This window comes from Pan paniscus, chromosome 14 (genome assembly GCF_029289425.2).
Source record: "Pan paniscus chromosome 14, NHGRI_mPanPan1-v2.0_pri, whole genome shotgun sequence".
In the NCBI taxonomy this organism is placed as follows: Eukaryota; Metazoa; Chordata; class Mammalia; order Primates; family Hominidae; genus Pan; species Pan paniscus.
Genome location: NC_073263.2, coordinates 3057974 through 3082542, shown reverse-complemented (window position 1 = coordinate 3082542; position 24569 = coordinate 3057974). Strand labels below are relative to the sequence as shown.

General features: G+C 39.0%; 1 long non-coding RNA gene across 6 annotated transcripts in view; it reads right to left on the bottom strand.

Moving 5' to 3' along the window:
- Positions 1-240: 240 nt before the first annotated feature.
- The window catches only part of LOC134728783 (uncharacterized), a 37773-nt gene continuing 13444 nt past the window's right edge, over positions 241-24569 (bottom strand). For 2 of the 6 annotated variants that reach the window (XR_010109592.1, XR_010109591.1), the window contains 3 exons: positions 19798-19840; positions 18586-18635; positions 241-3292 (listed from right to left, as the gene is read on the bottom strand). This is a non-coding gene — a long non-coding RNA (uncharacterized LOC134728783). Of the gene's footprint in view, positions 3293-16705; positions 17039-18585; positions 20993-24569 lie in introns of those variants that run through there. The other 4 variants (XR_010109586.1, XR_010109588.1, XR_010109589.1 and 1 more) reach the window with 4 other exon arrangements.

Below are 24569 nucleotides of genomic sequence, written 5' to 3'. Positions count from 1 at the left end.
TCTATGTTGCCAGGGCTGATCTCAAACTCCTGGTCTCAAGTGATCCTCCCACATCAGTCTCCCTAATAGTTAGACCTACAGGCACAGGCAAGCATGCCCGGTGTATTTATTAAAATGTAGCTACTAGAATATTTAAAATTCGCATGTGCCTCACATATTATTTCTTAGAGAATTGCCTCCCTTTTAAATCTCAGGCTGCCTGCTCTAAAGCCTAGATGTACCAGGAAAGTAAAACATCTGAAATTTTAAAATAATTCTCATTATATTGTTTCCATGTATGAATAACACATATATATTATTCATTAATACAAATAATCTTACATACAAATGTAAATGCAAATATTTTACGGGCAGGGCCAGTTTCTAGTTCACGGAGGAAGCCCTGCCAGAAAAGGATCCAGGGAAAACCTGTAATTCTTGCTTTATTCAACCCAGTGTCAAATCACATATGTCACTCATGGCCTGAGGGGGCAGGGTAGGGATTTGAACTATATCCAATCATGGGTGCCGGAGTGGAAACTATATAATCAGGTGCACAGCTGGAGAAGAATGGGCAGCTTTTTGGAACTAGGGGGGCCTTGGCCTGTCTCTCCACTCAGAGCTCAGGACACTAGAGCCACCACAACATAATCACCTGTTTTTTAGTTATTTTAACACTCCAAAAGAGAACTAGTTTTCTGATGCATTTTCCAAATGTGTGGCAGGCAGAGACTCAAATCTACCTCCCTGTTGCCCCAGCCTAACTCTGGCTTGCAATCAGATTTTAAATTTCCAGTTCTTTCCTGACACTTACCAACAATAACTAACCTTCGATAATCCACAACATTATCAACTGTTCTTTACTGTACATTTCAGACACAGTATTTTAATTCTTCATTTTGTCAAAAAGCATTGGACGTCATTTTAAAAAATTTCATTTGTAAACATTTTACAGGAAATGAAAGCAGAGAATAATCCCCTGACACCCCACTGTAAAAAAAAAATAAAACGCAGAAAACCTTTGTGCCCCTTTCTTTAAACTTCCCTTGGCACAGACACCCCATCAGAATGTCTTTGGGTTGAGGTTTCATTTTGGAAACTTCACAGGGCAATACATCCTCAGCTATCCTGTTATTTTCTTGGTTTTGAGTTTAAAACTGCTTGAGAATTCCCCAAGATGCCAACAGTGGCCATGACTCTTGAGGTGTCTAGTAAATAGCATCCCTTGTGTCACCTCCTCTCAGGGAAGAGCCCAAGGTATGGGAATGCAGCCTCTCTGTGGAGTGGTTGGATGAGCTGTGCCTGGAAGGAATCTCCAGGTATACCCTTGCACTAAAAGCAAACCCCTTAGGACATTAAGATTTTCTTACCCCAAAGATTAGTTTCCATTCCTTAGAGACACATTGCAGGCCAGGCAAATGGATGCTGATATTGAGGAAAAAATGTCCTCAGATTGGTGAAGGGAGAGAAAATATTTCAAAGCACAAAGAAACCCAACCCGGTGAGGCAGTGCAAAAACCTGCAAAGTAAAATGCACCTCACAGACACAGTGGAGCACAGCGTAGCGGCTCCTGGTAGGACGCTCATCACCCACTTCACTGAACCAGATGTGAGTGGGGAAAATATCCCAAGTAATAGAATGGCTTGACTTGACACTTGGGTCTGATATGTCTGTGTTTCAATCGGCATTGTCACCTCCTAAGTTTGTCACCTTGAAAATATTTTTGTACTTAGTTTAAATTCACTTTTTAATTAAATGTAATTTATGTTTTTATCAGTAGAGCTTGAAAGGTATGAAAATATTTATAAAGCACATTAAGTTGGTGAATTTTGAATAAAATTAAGTAGTAATATATTTCACTTGTTAAAAATTGTTACTTGCCTATTTCTTTAGCAGAATGAGCATAGTATCTTTCCCAGTTCTGTTTTTTATTTGTTTGAGAGGTGATTTCAAGCAGAATCTCATGGCTTCCTGTGGGAAATGTTAAAGACAGTGATAGTCTCTCTTCCACTACTGTGGTAGGAAATGAATACAAATCTACAAGCACATGAGGTAGATTAATTGTCAAATTACATACATTTATTACATCAGTTGTTCTTTTTTTCAAAACAGAGAATTTGTGAAAGTGAATATCTCTGTTCCATATGCTGCTATCTGGGTGTTTGAGGGTAATGCTAAGTTTTAGGAGCTGGGACTTGGCACCTCCTGGAAGTGTTCCCATATGATTAATTGTTTACTAAATGATTTGTTTTGAACATAATTAAATTACATGTTTATTTTCTGAAAGGGATAGATACTTTGGCTTTTCTTGTTGAGTTATAAAATGTAAGCCCCTTATAATTTTCTTTTTTTATTTTTATTTTATTTTTTAGACTTAGTTTCACTCTTGTTGCCCAGTCTGGAGTGCAATGGCACGATATTGGCTCACTGCAACCTCCACCTCCCGGGTTCAAGCAATTCTCCTGCCTCAGCCTCCCAAGTAGCTGGGATTACAGGAATACACCACCACCCCCGGTTAAGTTTGTATTTTTAGTAGAGAGGGTGTTTCTTCATGTTGATCAGGCTGGTCTCGAACTCCTGACCTCAGGTAATCTGCCCGCCTCGGCCTCCCAAAATGCAGGGATTACAGTCATTAGCCACCATGCCTGGCCATAATTTCCTCTCTTTTAAACCTTAGATTTGAATAATTTTTGCTGGATTCTTCAAACATGAAGTATTTTTTAAATTGAAAACTAACTGAATGACTAATTGGGAAGTAGAAGTCTTAGACCATTGACTAAAAGCTAAGGCTAACGGTGACCCTGCAAAAGGGGGCCACTGATGGCCCAGTTGATTATTCCTGAGTGTCTGTCCTGCAGGTATCGAAGCCTGCTGACACCAACCATGGAAGGAGCCTTTGTCACTGTCAGAAGATACAGAGCTTTGGTAAGTTGGAAGTTCACAGGCAGATGCAGTTGAGATTGAGATAGAAGAAATGCTGGGAGATTCTTTCTTGAATAGAATTGTTATTGTCCTGAGACTGTTTCTAGGCTTTGTCTAAGAAGTTACTTAAGAAGTGTTGCAACAAAGAAAAAGTACAAATGATTAGATCTTTGGGGATCTCAAAGGTTAGGCGGAAAAGGGCTTTATTTCCTAGGAAGGAGAAAACAAGTTTACAAAGAAGGTTGGAAGGGAAGCACAGGAGGGAGGGTAGCAAAATCAGATCCCAGATAAGATAATGTTTCACCTTGAAGTCAGCCTGTTCTTAGGAGGGATGTGTATAAATATGGGTTGTAGGTTCTCTGAGGCTGTGGGTGAGTCAAAGTTCAGGGGCTGAGGGAAGAAGAGGAACAAGCAAAGTTTTGTTAACAAGTACTCTGTTTTGACCACTGAAGACTAAATTACAGAATGGTTGTTCATTTTTAAAAATGGGAATTTGCAATCTGTGTCCATCTTTGTGATAGGTTAAAAAAAGGGGGGAGAACATCCACAAAGTCATAATGGGAAGCACGTTCTCTTCACTAAGCTGTTCTTTGAGAACACAAAGAATGGGGGAATTTCTTTAAATATAGCTATTTCCGGGATTACCTTCACCCACAACTGTTCCTTGTCCTAGACATCTCTTCCATTTGGCAGTTTCTGAATTATATTTTTATAATAAAGTGGTAAATATAATTAGACTTATTTGTTGAGTTTTTTTGAGTAATTCTATCAAATTATTTAACTTGAAAAGGGGTTTATGGGAGTCTCAGATTTATAGGAGGTAGCTCAGAAGTATAGATGGGCTTCCGGGACATGTGACTCTCCTCTGCAGTGAGAGCGGTGATGTGGGACTGAGCCCTGAATTTGTGGGATCTGTGCAAACTCTAAGTGGTGTCAGAATTAAATTTTGGGGCAACAAATGGATGTTGGAGAATCAGTGGGTTTTCAGGGAACTTTACACATTTAGCATCAAAATTGTTGTAAGAAGAAAGACAATGTGGAGCCTCTGCTGGAGAGAGACTCCAGGTATCATGGGGAAGGTAGGCTCTGCTCTGTACACAGGCTGCTACACCACGCACTGCCCTGTGGTTCCAGGCATCCTCCCACGGTGAGAAGGACCGAGGACTCTGAGGGAAGAAGTTCTGAGAACAGATGCCTTCTACCCTCCTGCCAACCTGAGGCCACCACATATCTTTCACCCACTGAACATACGCACTGCGTGTTGATGTGATCAAGCCCCTCCCAGCACAGGTCTCTGGCATCAAGATTTTTGCCCATGCTACTTTTCCTCATAGACTTTCCCACCAAAAACCCACACACATGCCTACAAGATCCCTGGCATATGTTCTATCTTAGACACCGAATCTGCAGTTGCAACCTGTTTTTTTCACCATCCCAGGTTTCTGTGCCACCTGATCATAATCTCATCTTCCTGCATGGACATAGAAATAACTCAGAGGAAAGTTTCACCTGGGTCAGTATCCATAGCATGAACCAGTCCTTCCACCAACCCTGTACTGTCTCCCAATTGTGGGTTCTTAATAGCACCTTCCCCTCTTTTACCTTTTAGTACACCTCAAACTCTTTCTTTTATGTGCACACAGTGTGCCCAAGGCCACCCCTCAGTTGCCTGAATCCAGCATCTACTAAAATCCAGATGTCCAGTAGTTCAAGACCATGGGCCTAGACCAAGTTTTTGCAGAAGGAAATACAAATTAGAAATGAGAGGCTCTATTCTCCCATTTGAAAATAAAAAAAGATTTTTTTTCCCTTTTCTTAAACAATGTAATTTAGAAAACTTTCATTATTAATTTTTTGAGACAGAATCTTACTCTTTTACTTACCCTGAAGTGCAATGGCATAATCATAGCTCACTGTAACCTTAACCTCTTGGGTTTGAGCAGTCCTCCTGCCTCAACCTCTTAATTACCTAGGAATATAGGCATGAACAACCATGCCTGGCTAGCTTTATTTATTTTTGTTTTTACTTTTTTTCAAGACAGTGTCTTGCTCTGTGGACCAGGCTGGAGTGTAGTGGCATGATCTTGTCTCAATGCAACCTCCACCTCCCAGGTTCAAGCAATTCTCCTTCCTCAACCTTTTGAGTAGCTGGGATTACAGGCGCACACCACCATGCCTGGTTAATATTTTATTATTATTATTTTTAGTAGAGAATGGGTTTCACCATTTTGGCCAGGCTGGTTTCAAACACCTGACCTCATTATCCACCTGCCTCCAACTCCCAAAGTGCTGGGATTACAGGTGTAGGCCATCATGCCCAGCCATATTTATTTTATTTTATTTTTTTTTTTTTTGTAGTGACAGAATTTCACCATGTTGCCTGCACTGGACTCAAATATTTGGATTCAAGGGAACCTCCTGCCTTGCCCTCCCCAAATGTTCGGATAACAGGCAGGAACTACCATGCCTGGCCTGGAAAACTTGTATATGTACCTTTTTTTCTCTGCTTCTTTGAAATATAAGCAAATCATTTTAACAGCTAAATAAGCCTTTTGTCATTCTTCATGACAAAGAATTGTCTTTATCTAAGACCTGGAAACTATTGCTTTATTTTTAATTTGGCAAAGATTTATCGATTTTTTATTTTCAGTCTTTTGAAGTAGGCACAGCTCAGTACAGTGGCTCATGTTTTTAATCCCAGTGTTTTGGGAGGCTGAGATGAGAGAACTGCTTGGGCCCAGGAGTTTGAGACCAGCCTGGGCAGCATAATGAGACTCTTTCTTTATAAAAAATTAAAATCAACTAGCAGGGCATGGTAGCACAGGAAGCTGAGGTGAGACAATCATTTGAACCCAAGAGTTTGAGGCTGCAATTAGCCATGATCAGAACACTCTACCACTGTACTCCAGCTTGGGTGACAAAGGGAGACCCTGTCTCTAAATAAATAAGTAAATTAAAAAATGTGTTTTTCCATACATAAAAATAAGTAAACAGATAAATAAAATAGACATAGATTTGCTTAGAATAAAGCTAATTATGACATAACAGAAAAGTGAGCACCAAAGATGAGGTTCACCCTAGCAAATGAGTCCAGCCTATTAAGACACTCACAGAATATTCCCTGCAGCATGACCGACATGAAAGTAGAATGTCATCATGTCAGGCTGTACCAGCGTCGGAAGACTAAACACTGTGGGGAAGAACCTCCCTTATGGAATATTATCAAAAGGTGAGAGCCCAGCCCCTGCCCTCATGGGCTACAGAGATGAGTTCTTGAGATAACACACTGCAGAAACATGCATAGAAAAGTTTAACCTTTTTTGTGTGTAACCCTTTCTCCATTTTCCTGTGAAATCCTCCCTAGTAATAGTGTTAGCTTTTAAGTTTTGAGGGTCTGGTAGGACTGAAGCTGCATGCTGCAGCAGATACCTGGGGCAAGAAACTAATACAAACTGCAGCCACAGGCACAAATACTCATGGCCTAATGCAAAGTGAAAACAATAGAAAGGCCTTTACTGTTATTCACACAAGTTGAGTGAACAGAGACTTTCCACATAACCAACTTGCAACTGACACTAATGTAGGCCAGATTCCACTGGATCAAGACTATCAGTTACTCATGGGAAGGCCATAGGACACAGCCCAGAGAGTTTTCCTATATGAGTCTGGGTACTGGGTCTGCCCTGGTCTTCTTGGGTTTCTGTCTGTAGAGACCCCTATGTGGCTGCTCTTACCACAGCCCGGTGCTGGCTGTGGTTGCTGGTTTAGTGCACCTGCTCTTTTTCCAAAAAGAGGGTGGAGTTGGCCACATCAAACAGCTCCTCATCAATCTGAACGCAGCTCTGAAAAACGTGCCAAGAAACCACGCAAAGAAAAATCAGTGGTCTGCCTTGTTTTCACCATATGTGACACCTCCACTAGAAATTCTGCTTTTCTCTGCACTCCAGCCTGGGTGACAGAGAGAGACTTCCTCAAAAAAAAAGAGAGAGAAAGAAAGAAGAAAAGAAAAGAAAAGAAAGAAAAGAAAAGAAATTCTGCTCTTCAGATTAGGCACATAAGGAGAATCTGTATAAATCTCCAGCAAGGAAGGAAACCAGAGGACAAGTTAAAGTCTTGGAATTCACATCTGAGTACACAGACTCGGTCTTCAACCCTCTTCTTTTTATTCTGACAGCTATGGCCTAGGTATGAACATGACAGGTACACAAGAGTTCCAACACCTGACAATCTGCTTCAGTCCAAGAAGAGTGCCCTCCCTCTTGCTCCCCATACAACTCATGGTACTAAGAAGTGGTGTGGGACTGCCCAGATGAGTTGACAAGAGAGGACTCGCGTGGAAGGGCCTGTCCTGGGCTGCCCTGTGTTATTTGTAGGTGCACTCGACCAATAGCCAGGGACATCAGTGATGAGGGCTGAGTTGACATCCGTGTTTTCAGATAAGACTTTTACATTGAGCCTTTGTAAGGCCAAAACTCAGAAATTTCAGGGCACAATGAAAGAATATCTCACTCTCTTGAGCATCTCTCACTAACAGAGGTGGATACAGAGCTGTCTCAATGATGTGGGTTCCTGGTTTCTTAACTGCTGTTGGATTTTGTCACCAAGAAAGTGTGTTAAACTCTTCAAGGTTCCATCTACTGGGCCCCTTCTTTCTGTAAGACCTACCCAAAGGTCCCACTATGCTACTAACTGCTCAATCTCCTCTTCAATGTCAACTCTTCATTTGTACACAATTATGCAAACACAACTTCCCCTTAATTCCCTGGAAAGAACTAAATGCAGCCTAGTTTCCAGGATATAAGAGACAGCTGGAACATAAACTTGTTTTTCTTACCAGCTCTGGGACCCAATAAAAGTCACTGTGTATTCGAGGCTTCCCCAGCCTCCTAGCATGCACAGTGGGGATGATGCTAACATCTACTTCCTAGGGATCGTATTAAGTGTATATAAGATAAAACATAAAAATCATGATGTGGTGTTACCTGTAGATAATGCACACACTTAGAGATGGAAGCATTAGGAGAAAAGCTGGGAGGTAGCATGGGCCACAACTCAAACAGGCCTGGGTCTGGCAGGGTGATCTTGGGAATGTCACTTCTCCACTGGGCCTCATTTTCATTCTGCTCCAGTATGCAGTTGAAATTAAATGTAGATATTGTCCTCTGGCATTCATATAGTTTAGCTGTGTGTCCCACACAAACCCCTCTGTGTATTATAACCCCCAGGTGTTTAGGGAGAAACCTGAGGGGAGAGGATTGGATTATGGGGACGGGTTCTCCTCATGCTGTTCTTGCGATAGTGAGTTCTCATGAGATCTGATCGTTTCATAAGCATCTGGTACATCCCATGCCCTCACTCACTTCACTTGTCAGCCACTGTAATTGGAAGGTTTCTGAGGTGCCCCCCCAATTATGTGGAACTGTGAGTCAATTAAACTTCTTTTCTTTATCAATTACCCAGTCTCAGGTACTTCATCATTGCAGTATGACAATGACATAATACAGCCATTCAACTTTCTAGTGCTTTCTCTTTATATTTAGAATCATATCCATGTGCCTTATCATGCCTGTGACAGGGGAAGTCTTCACAAAGCCTCACAGTACTAGGTGGTGAGTGACTCTGTTTTTTATTGAATAAAATGGCCTACTGCCTGATGCCAGTAGTATGGCCCTTGGGTTTTGAGGAAAATATCATGTTGTAGGTTGGCCAACAAGGAGATAGCAGTCCAGCTGAAATTTGTTTTCTTATACTGGCTTCAAGACAGTGATTAGAAAAGGCCTAAGAGGTGGGTTCTATAAGGGATTGCTGGAAGGAAAGTAGGAATATGGAAAGTCATGAGACATACACAGTCATCTCTTCTTGCTTCCTCTCAGGTGACATGCAAATTCAGGGAGAGTTAGTATGAAACACACAATGGAAATTTGGGTTCTAACATCTGCAAACTGGTTCTTCATGGACTTCATTTGGCCATATTGGTTCCAATAATTTCAGCCAATTTTCAAAAATCTTATAAGCCGATAAAATTTTAGTGTTTCAACAAGCCGTTTCCTATCTTTCATTATGAAAATCCATTTTAAGTCTTTTTTTTAACAGTGTAGTGGTACAAATTCAGCTTCTGTCCAATGAAATACAGAGAAGGATATCACTTTTCTATTACTTCAGGCTGCTATGCCAAAGAACCATAGATAGGCAGTTTATAGACAACAGGACTTAATTTCTCATACTTCTAGAGGTTCGAAATTTGAGATCAGGTTGTCAGCATGGTTGAGCTCTGGTGATGACTCGCTTCTGAATTTCAGACTGCACACCTCAAGTTTTATCCTCATTTTGAAGTAGGAGGATGAGAGGCCTCTGTGGTTTCTTGTATAAAGCCGGTAATCTCTATAATGAGGGTCCCACCCACGGGAGTTAATTACATCTTACATCCTTACAGCATTACACCGGGGGTTACAATTTTAACACAAATATAGGAGAAAAATTATTTTAACTCTCAAGATTTTTTTTCCTTTTTTTTTTTTTTGAGACAGTTTCGCTCCTGTATCCCAGGCAGGAGTGCAGTGGTGTGATCTCGGCTTACTGGAACCTTCACCTCCCAGGTTCGAATGATTCTCCTGCATCAGTCTCCCAAGTAGCTGGGATTACAGGCATGTGCCACCACACCTGGCTCATTTTGTATTTTTAGAAGAGACCGTGGTTTCACCACGTTGTCCAGGCTGGTTTCAATCCCGTGACCTCAGACGATCCACCTGTCTCAGCATCCCAAAGTGCTGGGATTACAGTTGTGAGCCACCGCACCCTGTCAAGATATTTTAAAGCTCTCATTTTTCTCCTACTGGGTTTTTCCTGTTTGTGCCCTCGATTTTTCTCTCTCTGTGTCTTTTTGTGTAAACCTTTTTGTCTAATTCTGTCCCTATATTGTATTCCTCAAACACAGGAAGCAAGCTTCAATGCTATGAGTTGCTCCATGTAGTGACTCACATAACAGAGAGCTGAGGGGGTGCTTAGACCAGTAGAAAGAAGGAAAGTCAGGCTCTCCAGCCACACTAAACCCTACCAATTTTCACATGAGTCAGCTTAAAGGCTGATGCTTTCCCAGTCCTGCTTCAGTTAAGACCACAGCCCCAATCTCATAAAAGACCTGAAGGCAGAGGTAGCCAGCTGAACTATGTCCAAATTCTGGTCCACACATTATGAGGTATTATATGTTGTTGAAAAGTGCTGAGTTATAGGGCAAAGTTGTCAGAAAGGAGCAGATATCTAACCTCATCTCCCAGGCCCTAGGATTCTCCAGCCCTCTGCTTATCTCTTCCTCAGGCTGTCTGCAGCCAAACTAGTCCCTTTCTAACCTCTGCCAAACTCACACCTATGAATCTATTCACTAAGGGTGGCTTCTTCCTGACACATACTTGTGCAGAGACACCTCCCTGTTGTCATCCTTATCATGGATTAAAAGTCAACTCAGTGAGGCCTTAGGTCCTCCCATGCAATAATTTTCCAGCTTTTCTTCTCAACATTCTACTTTATATTATAGTCCTTGCTCTTTTCTTTCACATATACTTGCTTTAGTGCTTTTGTCCAGCTGTCCTCAGACTGTTTGGTCCTGAGTTGGGGGGTGCAGGCATCATGTAATAATTTTCTGTACCACGTTGCACCCACCTGGTTAGCTGGCAAAGGGTGAGCACAAGGTAAAAAAGACTGGCTAAGTGATTATATGGGGGATCTCTAATATCCCTTCCTCTTTTGACCACCTGATAATGTGGAGATCACTGATAACAACATGAGGTGTGTGACTCTTACTTGTTCCAGCTGCTCCAGCAAAGCTCAGTGGGCACCAGAAACAGAGCTGGCTGTAACCACCTCCAGGCCATCACTAACCCTACAGCCCCATGCAGGAACACTATGGAACAAATCAGGTACCTTGATTTTTCTGTCCTCAAGACACTGGTTCTTCAAGGTCCTAGGGGATAAAGTAGCAGAATCTGAAGGCCCCAAGTACAATGAGTGACCTGGGAATCCCCCTTTGCCTTCTGTTTGCCTCTGCCTTTTAGGTTGTGCTATTTATTCATGAGGTATCTTCCCCTTATCCAGTGAAATTATTTTCTACCACTTTCAAATGAGGACCTTAAGAGCCCAACAGGAGCTGGGATTTTCCGTGGACTTCAGCCTCAGAGTCCAATGCTCTGGCATATTTAGCTCCGTCTCATCTTCATCTACCCAAGATGCCTCTGAAGCTGCCATGCCTCCCTCTGATTTGAAGGACCGGAAGAGAGTGGATGCATTTTTGCACAGTCTCAGAGCAAGAACCCAGGCTGGCAGACACTTATGAGTATGTGAAATCATCGAGGTCACGCACTTCAAGCACCCCTATTTATGAGGAAGAAAACAGGCTTTCCTGTAGGCATTGTCTACATTAGGCTGAGGTGGAGCATAGCTCATTTTACTTCCAGGTGCCCTCAGAGCTGGATGCAAAACCCCAGTCCTGTTATCTTGAAACTCACATGGAGAGGTCCCCAATGTGAACAGAACCCTGGATCTGCTCATTCTCTGTGCCCCTGAATGTGAAGCTACAGGCTCTAACTTCCAAAGCAAACCTGATAGGTGGGATGGAGCCAAGGCCTAGGAAGCTGGAGCCCTCCCTAATGCTCTGGAACCTGCCCACCTCCTGAGATCTGGATCAGTCCCTGCCTCTTTTGGGGCCTCACTTTCCCAATTGTAATGTAATGAGAAATTAAATGTAAAACTGCATAAGCATATGCTCTGGGAGAATTTGGTGTCAGAGTCCTCGATACTGGATGATATATTAGGATGGGATGGGTTTGGGCCCCAGGGGTTCTTAGGCTGCCTAACATACCCAGTGCAGTAGGTGTAGAGCTCAGGAGAGCCAGGTCTTCTTTCCTGAGCCAGCTGATTACAATACAATGGACCAAGGGCTCTGAACTTAAATATGGTTTCACAGGATATCCCACCTTCAGCCACCACCTGCTCTGTGTTTCCCATATTTTGGGGATCTGATGACAACCCCCATTATAGTGAGGAAGTCCAAGAAACTAGACTTGTGGGCCTGGAGAAAACAAAAAACACTTTTCTATTTCTCTCAAACTGTAGAATCTGTTGTCAAATATTTAATTTTGATTATATCTGAGCTTGATATAATGTTCATGTGTTAACAGCTGCTTAAATTTATTTTTTCTGTGAAGTGTGTGATAATGCCTTTTCTCATATTTTAAATCAACTTCTAAAAGCTCTCTTTAGAGTGGAGATGTGAGCATCTTTGTGATATAAACTGCACATATTTGTTGCCAGTGTGTTCTTTTTGTTTTTGTTAAAATGTTTTGTTTTATTCTGGTTTGGATGTCCTTCGGGGTTTTGTTTTGTGGCTACTTATTACTACAATGCAACTTCTCCCCTAATTCACTGACTGGTTCGTACATTCTCAATAAAATATTTTGGTAAAATATTTGTAAAAACTGTGTAGTCAATTTTACAGTTTACATAAACATAAAACTGTCAAGACTATCATGATGAAAAAGAAAGATTGAGGGCTTAAAAAGTAAAATACGACACAGCTAAAGTAGTGTGCAAAGGGAAATTTATAGCACTAAATGCCCACAAGAGAAAGCAGAAAGTGTCTAAAATCGACACCATAACATTAGAATTAAAAAAACTAGGGAAGCAAGAGCAAACAAATTCGAAAGCTAGCAGAAGACAAGAATTAATTAAGATCAGAGCAGAACTGAAGGAGATAGAGACACAAAAGCCCGTCAAAAAAATCAATGAATCCAGGAGCTGGTTTTTTGAAAAGATCAAGAAATAAATAAACTGCTAGCCAAACTAATAAGGAAGAAGAGAAGAATCAAATGCATGCAATAGGAAATGATAAAGGGGATATAACCATTGATCCCATAGAAATAAAAGATACCATTAGAGAACATTATAAATACCTCTTTGCAAATTAACTAGGAAATCTAGACGAAATGGATAAATTCCTGGACACATATACACTCCCAAGTCCAAACCAGTAAGAAGTCGAATCCCTGAATAGGCCAGTAACAAGTTCTAAAATTGAGGCTGTAATTAATAGCCTACCAACCAAAAGAGGTCCAGAACCAGAAGGATTCACAGCCGAATTCTACCAAACGTACAAAGAGGAGCTGGTACCATTCCTTCTGAAACTATTTCAAACAATAGAAAAAGAGGTACTCCTTCCTAACTCATTTTATGCGGCCAGCATCATCCTGAAACCAAAACTTGGCAAAGACATAACAAAAAAGGAAAATTTCTGACCCATATCCCTGATGAACACCAATGCGAAAATCCTCAATAAAATACTGGCAAACCGAATCCAGCAGCACATCAAAAATCTTATCCACCTCGATCTAGTCAGCTTAATCCCTGGGATGCAAAGCTGGTTCAACATATGCAAATCAATAAATGTAATCCATCACATAAACAGAACAAATGACAAAAACCACATGATTATCTCAAGATGCAAAAAAAGCCTTCAATAAAATTCAACACCTCTTCATGGTAAAAGCTCTCAATGAATTATGTATTGATGGAACTTATCTCAACATAATAAGAGCTATTTGTGACAAATGCACAGCCAATATCATACTGAATGGGCAAAAACTTGAAGCATTCCTTTTGAAAATCTGCACAAGACAAGAATACCCTCTCTCACCACTCCTATTCAATATAGTATTGGAAGTCCTGGCCAGGGCAATCAGTCAAGAGAAAGAAACAAAGCGTAATCAAATAGGAAGAGGACTACTCAAGTTGTCTCTGTTTGCAGCTGACGTGATTGTATATTTAGAAAACCCCATCGTCTCAGCCCAAAATCTCCTTAAACTGATATGCAACTTCAAAAAAGTCTCAGGATACAAAATCAATGTTCAAAAATCACAAGAATTCCTATACACAATAATAGACAAACAGAGAGCCAAATCATGCATGAACTCTTATTCACAATTGCTACAAAGAGAATACCTAGGAATCCAACTTAAAAGGGATCGGAAGGACCTCTTCAAGTAGACCTGCAAACCACTGCTCAAGGAAATAAAAGAGGACACAAACAAATGGAAAACAATAAGTGCTCATGGATAGGAAGAATCAATATTGTGAAAACGGCCATGCTGCCCAAAGTAATTTATAAATTCAGTGCTATCCCCATCAAGCTCCCGTTGACTTTCTTTACAGAATGATAAAAAAAACTACTTTAAATGTCATATGGAATCAAAAAAGATCATGCATAGACAAGACAATCCTAAGCAAAAAGAACAAAAGTGAAGGCATCACGCTAGCTGTCTTCAAACTATACTAAAAGGCCACATTAACCAAGACAGAATGGTACTGGTACCAAAAAAGATATATTGACAAATGGAACAGAACAGAGGCCCCAGAAATAACATCAAACATCTACAACCACCTGATCTTTGAAGAACTTGAGAAAACCAAGTAATCGGGAAAGGATTCCTTATTCAATAAATGGTGTTGGGAAAACTAGATAGCCATATGAAAAAAAAATGAAACTGGACATCTCCCTTACTAGTTATACAAAAATTAACTGAAGATGGATTAAAGACTTAAATGTAAGACTTAAAACCATAAAAACCCCGAAGAAAACCAAGGCAGTACCATTCAGGACATAGGCGTGGGCAAAGACTTCATGACTAAACACCAAAAACAATGGCAACAAAAGCCAAAATTGACAAATGAGATATAATAAAACTAAAGAGCTTCTTCACAACAAAAGAAACTATCATCAGAGTGAACAGGCAACCTACAGAATGGGAGAAAATTTCTGCAATCTATCCATCTGACAATGGGCTACCATGCAGAATCTACAAAAAACATAAGCAAATTTACAAGAGAAAACCAAACAGCCACATCAAAAATGGGCAAAGGACGTGAAGAGACACTTCTCAAAAGAAGACATTTATGCAGCCAACAAACATGAAAAAAAGCTCATCATCACTGGTCATTAGAAAAGTGCAAATCAAAAACACAATGAGAAACCATCTCACACCAGTTAGAATGGTGATCATTAAAAAAATCAGGAAACAACAGATGCTGGAGAGGATGTGGAGAAATAGGAACACTTTTACACTGTCGGTGAGAGTGTAAATTAGTTCCACCATTGTGGAAGACAGTGTGGTGATTCCTCAAGGATCCACAATGAGAAATACCATTTGACCCAGCAATCCCATTACTGGGTATATACCCAAAGGATTATAAATTATTCTACTATAAAGACACATGCACACATATGTTTATTATGGCACTGTTCACAAGAGCAAAAACTTTGAACTACACCAAATGCCCATCAGTGATAGACTGAATAAAGAAAATGTGGCATGTACACATCATGGAATATGATGCAGTCATAAAAAGGATGAGTTCATGTCCTTTGCAGGGACATGGATGAAGCTGGAAACCACCATTCTCAGCAAACTAACACAAGAGTAGAAAAGCAACCATCACATGTTCTCTCTCATAGTTGGGAGTTAAACAAAGAGAACACAGGGACACAGGAAGGGGAACACCACACACTGGAGCCTGTCGGGAAGTGGGGGACTATGGGAGGGATAGCATTAGGAGAAATATTCCCGGTCTAGGCCACTATTTACATTTTCTAAATTTTGTTTCAAAAACATGATATGTTTCAAAAATCGTTATTGATATGTAATTATACAAATATATAGTTCAGAAAAAAGTATCAACATTAATTATGCTTTTTCCAAAATACTTTATGGTTTTGAGCTCTTCTAGCAGTGACATTTTTGCTGTAGGTAATTGCTGTATATCTGGTATATTCATCATAACATCCTTTGTGCCCTTTACACTTATCCTTCAATTTCCCACTTTCCTTACGTGTAAATTTTCAAGGCCAGGGCTCCCCGATCTTCCCAATAGTACTTTTTGAAAAGAAGCTTCTATGTACTGTTTTCTCTGGGTCTTGGTTGGATATAATGCTAAAAGAGCTGAAAAATATTAATTTTTTAAAAAATTCGGTTATGAGATTAAGGAAAATATATTTTATAAATCGAATGTACAAAATGAGGCCAGCTGAGAACACAATGACAGTTGAAGCAGAACCTGAGATCCTGTTTCTCTCAATGGATGTATGAACTTAACTACAATTGGGCAAGCAAAGCCAGTTGAGTTTGTAGCACCCCACATCAGAAAAAGCCAACCATAACCACATTTAGAAGAAAGAAAATTTGGTTACATTTGTGCACTACAGAACAGTGCAGTTAGATAAAAATCTGTCCATTCTATGATTCTCCCTCGGGAAAGAAAAAAGGGTGAAATGTGTATGCAAACTTCTGACTTATTGAGTCATACCGGGGTTCTCCAAAGACTGGATATTGCTTCCTTTAACATTTAATGTTGACCAGAATAGAGATAGAGTTTAAATGACAGCTTGGGTCAACTGAGAATAAAGATAAATATTTCTTACAACAACAGAGATGGTAGTGCCTGTAACAGTGACAAAGGGAAGAGGCTAAAGGCTCCTAAAAGGAAACAGAGGTAAACCTTATTAACACGAAAATACATACACTAGTCCAACGAAGACACATTTTGACAACAGATTGGAGAAGCTCCCAGAATGACTAGTGTGGCAGAATGTTGTCAATTTTCCCATGTACAAAGCTATTTCATAAAGGATAAAATAGGTAGTGGTTTCTTAATTGACCAAAACCTTAACAAAACCACAGTATGTAAAAGCAACCAGGAAATATAGCCTAATCTAATGAGAAAAATATATATTCAAGAGAACCAAAAGAAGTGGAGATCTATGAATTTATTTTTAACTTAAAACAATTTTATTTTTCTTTATTTTTTCATTTTATACACAGGATCTTACTCTATATCCTGGGACAGAGTGAAGTGGTGCAATCACAGCTCACTGTAACCTCAAATTTCTGAAGTCAAGCAGTCATGCCGCCTATGTCTCCTGAGTAAATATGACCACAGTTCTGCACACTACCACACCTGTGTAGTTTCTTTAAAAAAATTTGTACAAACAGAATGTTGTTATGTTGCCTCAGTTGGTCTCAAACTCCTGGTCTCAGGCAATCCTACTGCCTCAGTCTGAAAGTGCTGGGATGAGCCACCATAGCTGGAATTGTTTCTCTTTTAAGAAAAAAGGACTTTAAATCATTAATAGTAAAATAAAACAAAGAAAGGCAAGGCATAATGATAAAGGGTTCAATTCAACAAGAAGACTTAACTATCCTAAATGTAGATGCACCCAACTTTGGTGAACATAGAGTTATACAAGTACTGCTAGACCTACAATAAGACTCAAGTAGCCACACAATAATAGTAGGAGAATGCAACTCCCCACTAACAGTGTTTGTCAGATTATCTAGGCAGAAACTTAACAAAGAAATTCTGGGGTTTGATTTCAGGCTTGATCAATTGAAACTAATAGACATTTATAGCTAAGCCACACATCATCTAAGGAAAATAAATTCTTCTCATCACTCACAGAATATACTCTAGGATTGACCACTTCCTAGCCATAAAGCAATTATCCATACATTTTTAAAAAATGAAAATTATGCCAACCATACTGTCAGGCCACAATGGAACAAAGATAAAAATCAATACCAAGAAAATCTCACAAAATCACAGAATGACATTGAAATTAAACAACTTGCTCCTGAGTGAATTTTGGGTAAATAACAAAATTAAGGCAGAAACTTAAAAAAAATTTTGAAATAAATTAAGAGACACAATTTACCAAAATGTCTGGGTTGTAGGGAAAGCACTGTTAAGAGGAAAGTTGAGAGTGCTAAATACCTGCATCAAGAAGTTGGAAAGATCTCAAACTAACAATTTAACATCACACTTAGAGAAACTAGAAAAATAAAAACAAACTAACCCCAAAGCTAGCAGAATGGGAAAAATTTTCACAACCAATGAACCTGACAAAATTTAATACTCAGAATCTATAAGAAACTTAAAGAATTCACAAGCAAAAAATTACCCCATGAAAAAGTGGACAATAACAGACACTGTTCAAAAGAATACACACAAGTAGCCAAATAACGTGAAAAAATATTATCATCACTAACCATCAAGGAAATGTAAATAAAAACCACAATAAGACACTATCATACAACAGTTAGAATGGCTTTTGTTAAAAAGTAAAATTATAGTAGATGTTGATGAGATTTTAGAGGGAAAAAAACCACTGATACAGTGTTAATAGGAATATAAATTAGTTCAGCCACTGTGGAGAGCAGCTTGGAGATTTTCCAAATAACTGAGAGTTGAACTATGATTCAACCCAGCAATTTCTCCACTGTGTATATACCAGAAAGACAATAAATTATTCTACCAAAATAGCACATGCACTTGTTGGTTCATCGCTGCATTATTTATAATAGGAAAGTCATAAATCAACCTAGGTGCCTATTAATGGTAATTTTTATTTTATTTTTTTGAGATGAAGTCTCACTCTGTTTCCCAGGCTGGAGTGCAGTGGCATGATCTCAGCTCACTACAACCTCCACCTCCCAGGTTCAAGGAATTATTCTGCCTCAGCCACCCGAGTAGCTGCGACTATAGGCACATGCCACCACGCCCGGCTAACTTTTGTATTTTCAGTAGAGACCGGGTTTCACTATGCTGTCCAGGATGGTCTCGACCTCCTGACCTCATGATCCACTCACCTTGGCTTCCCACAGTGCTAGGATTACAGGCATCAGCCACCGTGTCCAGCCTATTAATGGTAAATTGAATTTAAAAAGTGTCACTTGTACAGAAATACTACTTAGCAAAAAAAAAAAAAAAAACTTGTCATTTGCAGCAACATTAATGCAACTAAAGGTCATTCTACAAAGCAAATTAATACAGAAATGCAAAACAAAAATACTGCATGTTCTCACTTATAAATGGAAATTAACACTGGGTACACACGGACATAAAATTAAAAATAATAGACAACTCTTAGAGGGTGGAGAGAGGGAGGGATCAAGAACTGAAAAACTGTCTATTTAGTACTATGCTCAGTGCATAAGTGATGGAATTACTTATACTTCAAACCTCAGCATTATACAAAATACCCATGTAAAAAACCTGTGTAGGTACCTCCTAAATCTAAAACAAATTTGAAATTCTAAAAAGAGGTCTTACTCTCTCACCCAGACAGGAATACAGTACCATGGTTATAGCTCAATGCAGCCTCAAATTCCTGGGAGCTCAAGGAATAATCTTACATCAGCCTCCAACTTCCTGAGACTACAGGAACATTCCACCATGCATGACTAATCTGTAAAAATATTTTTTACATATAGCTTCTCACAATATTGCCCAGGTTGGTCTCAAACTCCTGGCCTTAAGTAATTGATATTGTTTGGCTCTGTGTCCCCAACCAAATCTCACCTTGAATTGTAATAATCTCCACATGTCCTGGGAGGGACCCTGTGGGAGGTAATTGAATCATGGGGGTGGGATTTTCCTGTGATGTTCTCATGATAGCAAATAAGTCTCATGTGATCTGATGGTTTTATAAGTGGAGATTTCCCTGAACAAAGTCTCTTGCTTGCTCCAATAATTGTGAGACCTCCCCAGCCATGTGAAACTGTGAGGTCATTAACCTTTTTCATTATGAATTATCTAGTCTTGGTTATGTCTTTATTAGCTGCATGAGAATTTATTAATACAGAAATCCTCTTGCCTTAGCTTTCAAAGTAGCTGGAATTAGACACACATGTCATTGTGCCTAGCTAAAACACCTAGCTTAAGGATGCTCAGTCAGCTAAAGAAGAACATAGAAAACTAAACAGAAAAAGAAAACAATGCATGAAGATAATGAGATAATCAACGAAGTGATTAAAAGTACAAAATAGAAACATAAAGTGTGGAGCTGAAAAGTAAAATACCTGAATTTAGAGAGTCACTAGAAAGTCCAACAACAGGTTTGATCTAGCAGGAAAAAAATCCAACAAGATTGATAAGAAGTCATTTGAAATTATAGGGTGAGGAGGCTAAAAATAATTTAAAAAACTAAGAGAGCCTAAGGGACTTATGGGATACCATTAAGATGGCCAATATACTTATAATGGGAATTCTAAAATTAAAAGAGAGAAAAGAGAGCAGCAAAGTTATTTCAAGAAACAAACAGTGGCTGAGAACTCTCAAAATTTGAGGGAGAAAATGGCCTAAAATTTAATGAAAATTTACCAACTCTAACTAGTAGCAACACAGGGAGACCCATGACAAGACACATTATAATCAGAGATTCAAAAGTTAAAACACCGAGAATCTTGAAGTCAGCAAGAAAAAAGTGGCTTAGCATGTACAATGTTACCCCTATAGGATGACCTGCAGATGTCTCAGCAAAAAGCATACAGGCAAGAGGTTGTAGGATGACATACTCAAAGTGCTGAAAAAATGTTAAGTACCAACCAAGAACACTAAGTCTGCTGAAACTATCATTTCAAATGAATTAAAAAATAAAAATAAAGAATATTCAAGATCAACGGAAACTGTATAAATTTATACACACTAGGCCTGTCTTAAAAAATGCTTGTCATTCACATTGAAAAATAAAATAATGATGAGAGCAACACAGAATTATGTAAAATATAACGTTTTCTAATAGATAATTATGTGCACAATTACAATATTCTTTGTTATTATAATGAAGATGCACGGAATACTTTTAATTCTGTTATGTATTTGAGATAACAAAGACTTAAAAATGACTATATAACTTTGCCAATAGATTCACAATACAAAATGATGTAATTTGCAACATCAATAAAACACATACGGAGCCATAAAGAGGCAGAGTTTTACATGCTAGCTATAGTAGTTATTTTTGGTAATATTTATAGTAACAACAAAGAAAATACCTATAGTATTTAGGATTTTGAGACTAGTCTGGGCAACATGGCAAAACCCTGTCTCTATGAAAAATAACAAATATTAGCCAGGAGTAGTGGTGCACATCTGTGGTCCCAGGTACTCAGAAGGCTGTGGTAGGAGGATTGTTTGAGTTGAGCCTGAGAGGCAGAGCTTGCAATAAGCAGAGATTGTGCCACTGCCCTCCAGCCTGGACGACAGAGAAAGACCCTGTCAAAAAAAAAAAAAAAAAAGGAAATACCTTTAATACACACACACAAAGACACACACACACTCAGAGTAGTGAGAAAAGAATTAAAACATGTCACTGCAAAAACCAATAATACACTAAGAAAGAGAACAAGAGAGAAAAACAGGAACAAAGTAGCTACAGGACCAGCCAGGAGCGATGGCTCACGCCTGTAATCCTAGCAATTTGGGAGGCCGAGGTGGGTGGATCAACGAGGTCAGGAGATTGAGACCATCCTGGCTAACACGGTGAAACCCCGTATCTACTTAAAAAAAAAAAAAAAAAATAGCCGGGCATGGTGGCGGGCGCCGGTATTCCCAGCTGCTGGGGAATATGAGGCAGGAGAATGGCACGAACTCGGGAGGCGGAGCTTGCAGTGATCCATGATCGCACCACTCCACTCCAGCCTGGGCGACAGAGCGAAACTCCGTCTCAAAAAAAAAAAAAAAAAAAAAAAGCTACAGGACCTAAAACAAAAAAGAAACAAAATTCAATAGGAAGTCATAGGAAATCATTCCCTTTTAGTAATGATTTTATATACATAAATTATGTCAATCAAAAACATACTTTCACTAAACAAATTCATGAAACAAGATTCAACTCTCTGCTTCCTACAAATGACCAAATTATGACCTGGAACAAGTATAACCTGTACATGAAAGAATAAAAAAAAATTAAATGCAAAATCAAATACTGTCATGGTAGACTGAATATATATTATATCAAAAACTTCCTCAAGAGAGAAGAAAAAAAGGACAATAAAAACAACAATAAAAGCAACAACAATAAAACAACATACATCAATAAAAGCAACAATAAAACAACATACAACAATAAAAGCAACAGTAACGTATGTGCCTTACATCACAGTTCCCAAAATATGAAGCAACATTTTACAGAATTGAAACATGAAGTAGCCAGCACATGATAACAGTAGATGACTTTTATATCTGACTTTTAGTAACGTAAATTAAAAAACAAACATAAGATGAATAAGTAAACAGAGGATTTCAACAACACAATAGAACAATTAGACCTAACAATCACATTTATATCTCTCCACTGAACAGTAGAATACGCAATGCTTTTAATCACACATGCCACAATATTCCAGATAGACCACCTGTTAAGTTAAAAGCACATCTTAGCAAATTTAAGCAGATGGAATTACACAAATTATTGCTAACTATGATACAATAAAACAAGAAGTTAAAAACACTAGCATGTCAAAGAATAAGTAAAAATTAAACAACAAATTCTCAAACACACTCTTGTTCAAGAGGTTATAGACTTAATATTGTTAACATGTCACTACTACCGAAAGTGGTCTACGGATTCAATGTTCTTTCTTTTCTTTTCTGTCTTTTTATTTTGAGACGGAGTTTTGCTCTTGTTGCCCAGGGTGGAGTGTAATGGTGTGATCTCAGTTCACTGTAACCTCCACCTCCTGGGTTCAAGCAGTTCTCCTGCCTCAGCCTCCTGAGTAGCTGGGATTACAGGCATGTGCCACCACACCTGGCTAATTTTGTATTTTTAGTAGAGATGGGGTTTCTCCATGGCTCGTCTTGAACTCCTGACCTCAGGTGATCCACCTTCCTCAGCCTCCCAAAGTGCTGGCATTACAGGCATGAGCCATGACCCTCAGCTGATTCAATATACTTTCTATCAAAATATGAAAGAAAATTTTTGTGGAAGTTTTAAAATGTTCTACAATTTTTATGGAATTTCAAGTGATCACAAACAGCCAAAAAATATAGGGAAAAAAATATAAAGACAGAGGCATCATACTTTCTAATTTCAAAACATACTACAAACATATAGTAATCAAAACAGTTTGATACTGACATAAAGACAAATGAATGATGAAACAGATGAGAGAGTCCAGACATAAGTCCTCATGGGTATAGTAAACATATTTTTAAGATGTGTTACAAGAATTCACAATAAGGAAAGAACAGTCTCTTCAACAAACAGTATTGGGAATAATAAAAATTTACAAGCAAAAAATAACACAGTTAGACCTTACCTTGCACCAGATAAAAACATAAACTCAAGGCCAGGTGCAGTGGCTTACACCTGTAATCCCAGCACTTTGGGAGGCTGAGACAAGTGAATCACAAGGTCAGGATATCAAGACCATCCTGGCCAACATGGGGAAACCACGTCTCTACTAAAAATACAAAGAAAAATTAGTTGGCGGTGGTGGCACACGCCTGTAGTTCCAGACACTCAGGTGGCTGATGCAGGAGAATCTCTGGAACCCTGGAGGCAAGAGTTTCAGTGAGCCAAGATCACGCCACTGCGCTCCAGCCTGGTGATAGAGAAAGTCTCCACCTCAAATAAAGAAATAAACTCAAAATAACTAATTTTGGTAGCTATTAAAATGGAATTTAAAATTTTATTTTTCAGACAGTTTGCTATCATCATACAGAAAGCTACTAATTTGTTGATTTTCTGCAATTTTACTGAATTTGTTTAGTACGTCTAATAGTTTTTGGTGTAATGTTTAGAGTTTTTCACATATAAGATTATTTTGTCCACAATGAGAGACCATTTGACTTCATCCTTTCCAATTAGAATGACTTTTATTTCTTCCTCTTGCCTAATTTCCTTGGCTAGGACTTCCAGTACTATTTTGAATAAGAGGCCTGAAAGTTTGGATGATATGTCTTGTTCCAGATCTCAGAGAGAAAGCTTTCAGCCTTTCCTTATTCAGTATAATGATAGCATTGATTTGTCATAAATGGCCTTTATTGTGTTAAGACACATATCTTCTATTCCTAACTTGTTGAGAGTTTTCATCATAATGAATGCTGAGTTTCATCCAATTCTTCTTCTGCATAAGCAAAAGCTACAAAAATGAAAATACTTAATGTGATGGCTAAAACGGGTGTCAAATTGATTGGATTGGAGGACAGAAAGCATTCAACCTGGGTGTGTCTGTGAGAGTGTTGACGAACGAGATTAACATTTGAGTCAGTGGGCTGGGAAAGGGAGATCCACTCTTAATCGGGTGAGCACCTTCTAATCAGCTGCCAGTGAATATAAAGCAGGCAGAAAAGCGTGAAAAACAGAGACTGGCCTAAGCTCCCAGCCTACATCTTTCTCCTGTGCTGGACGCTTCCAGCCGTCAAACTCCAGACTCCACGTTCTTCAGCTTTGGGACGTGGACCGCCTCTCCTTGCTCCTCAAACTTGCAGACAACCTATTGTGGGATCTCATGATCTCTCTAGGGAAGCTCGACTAATACACCTAGCAAAAAAAAACTAAAAAGGTAAAAGCTCTCTACTCTGAAAACGACAAAACATGGATAAAAAATATAAAATACAATTGAATAAAGGAAAAAATATTGTGTTTATACACTGGAAGAATACTGTTAATATAGCTACCCAAAGTGATCTACAGACTTAATGTGATTTTTATCAAAATACCAATGACATTTTTTCACAGAAATAAAAAATATTTTAAATTTATATGGATCCACAAAAAACTCTGAATAAACAAAGCAACATTGAGCAAAATAAGCAAAGCTAAAGGCATCACTTTATCAAACTTAAA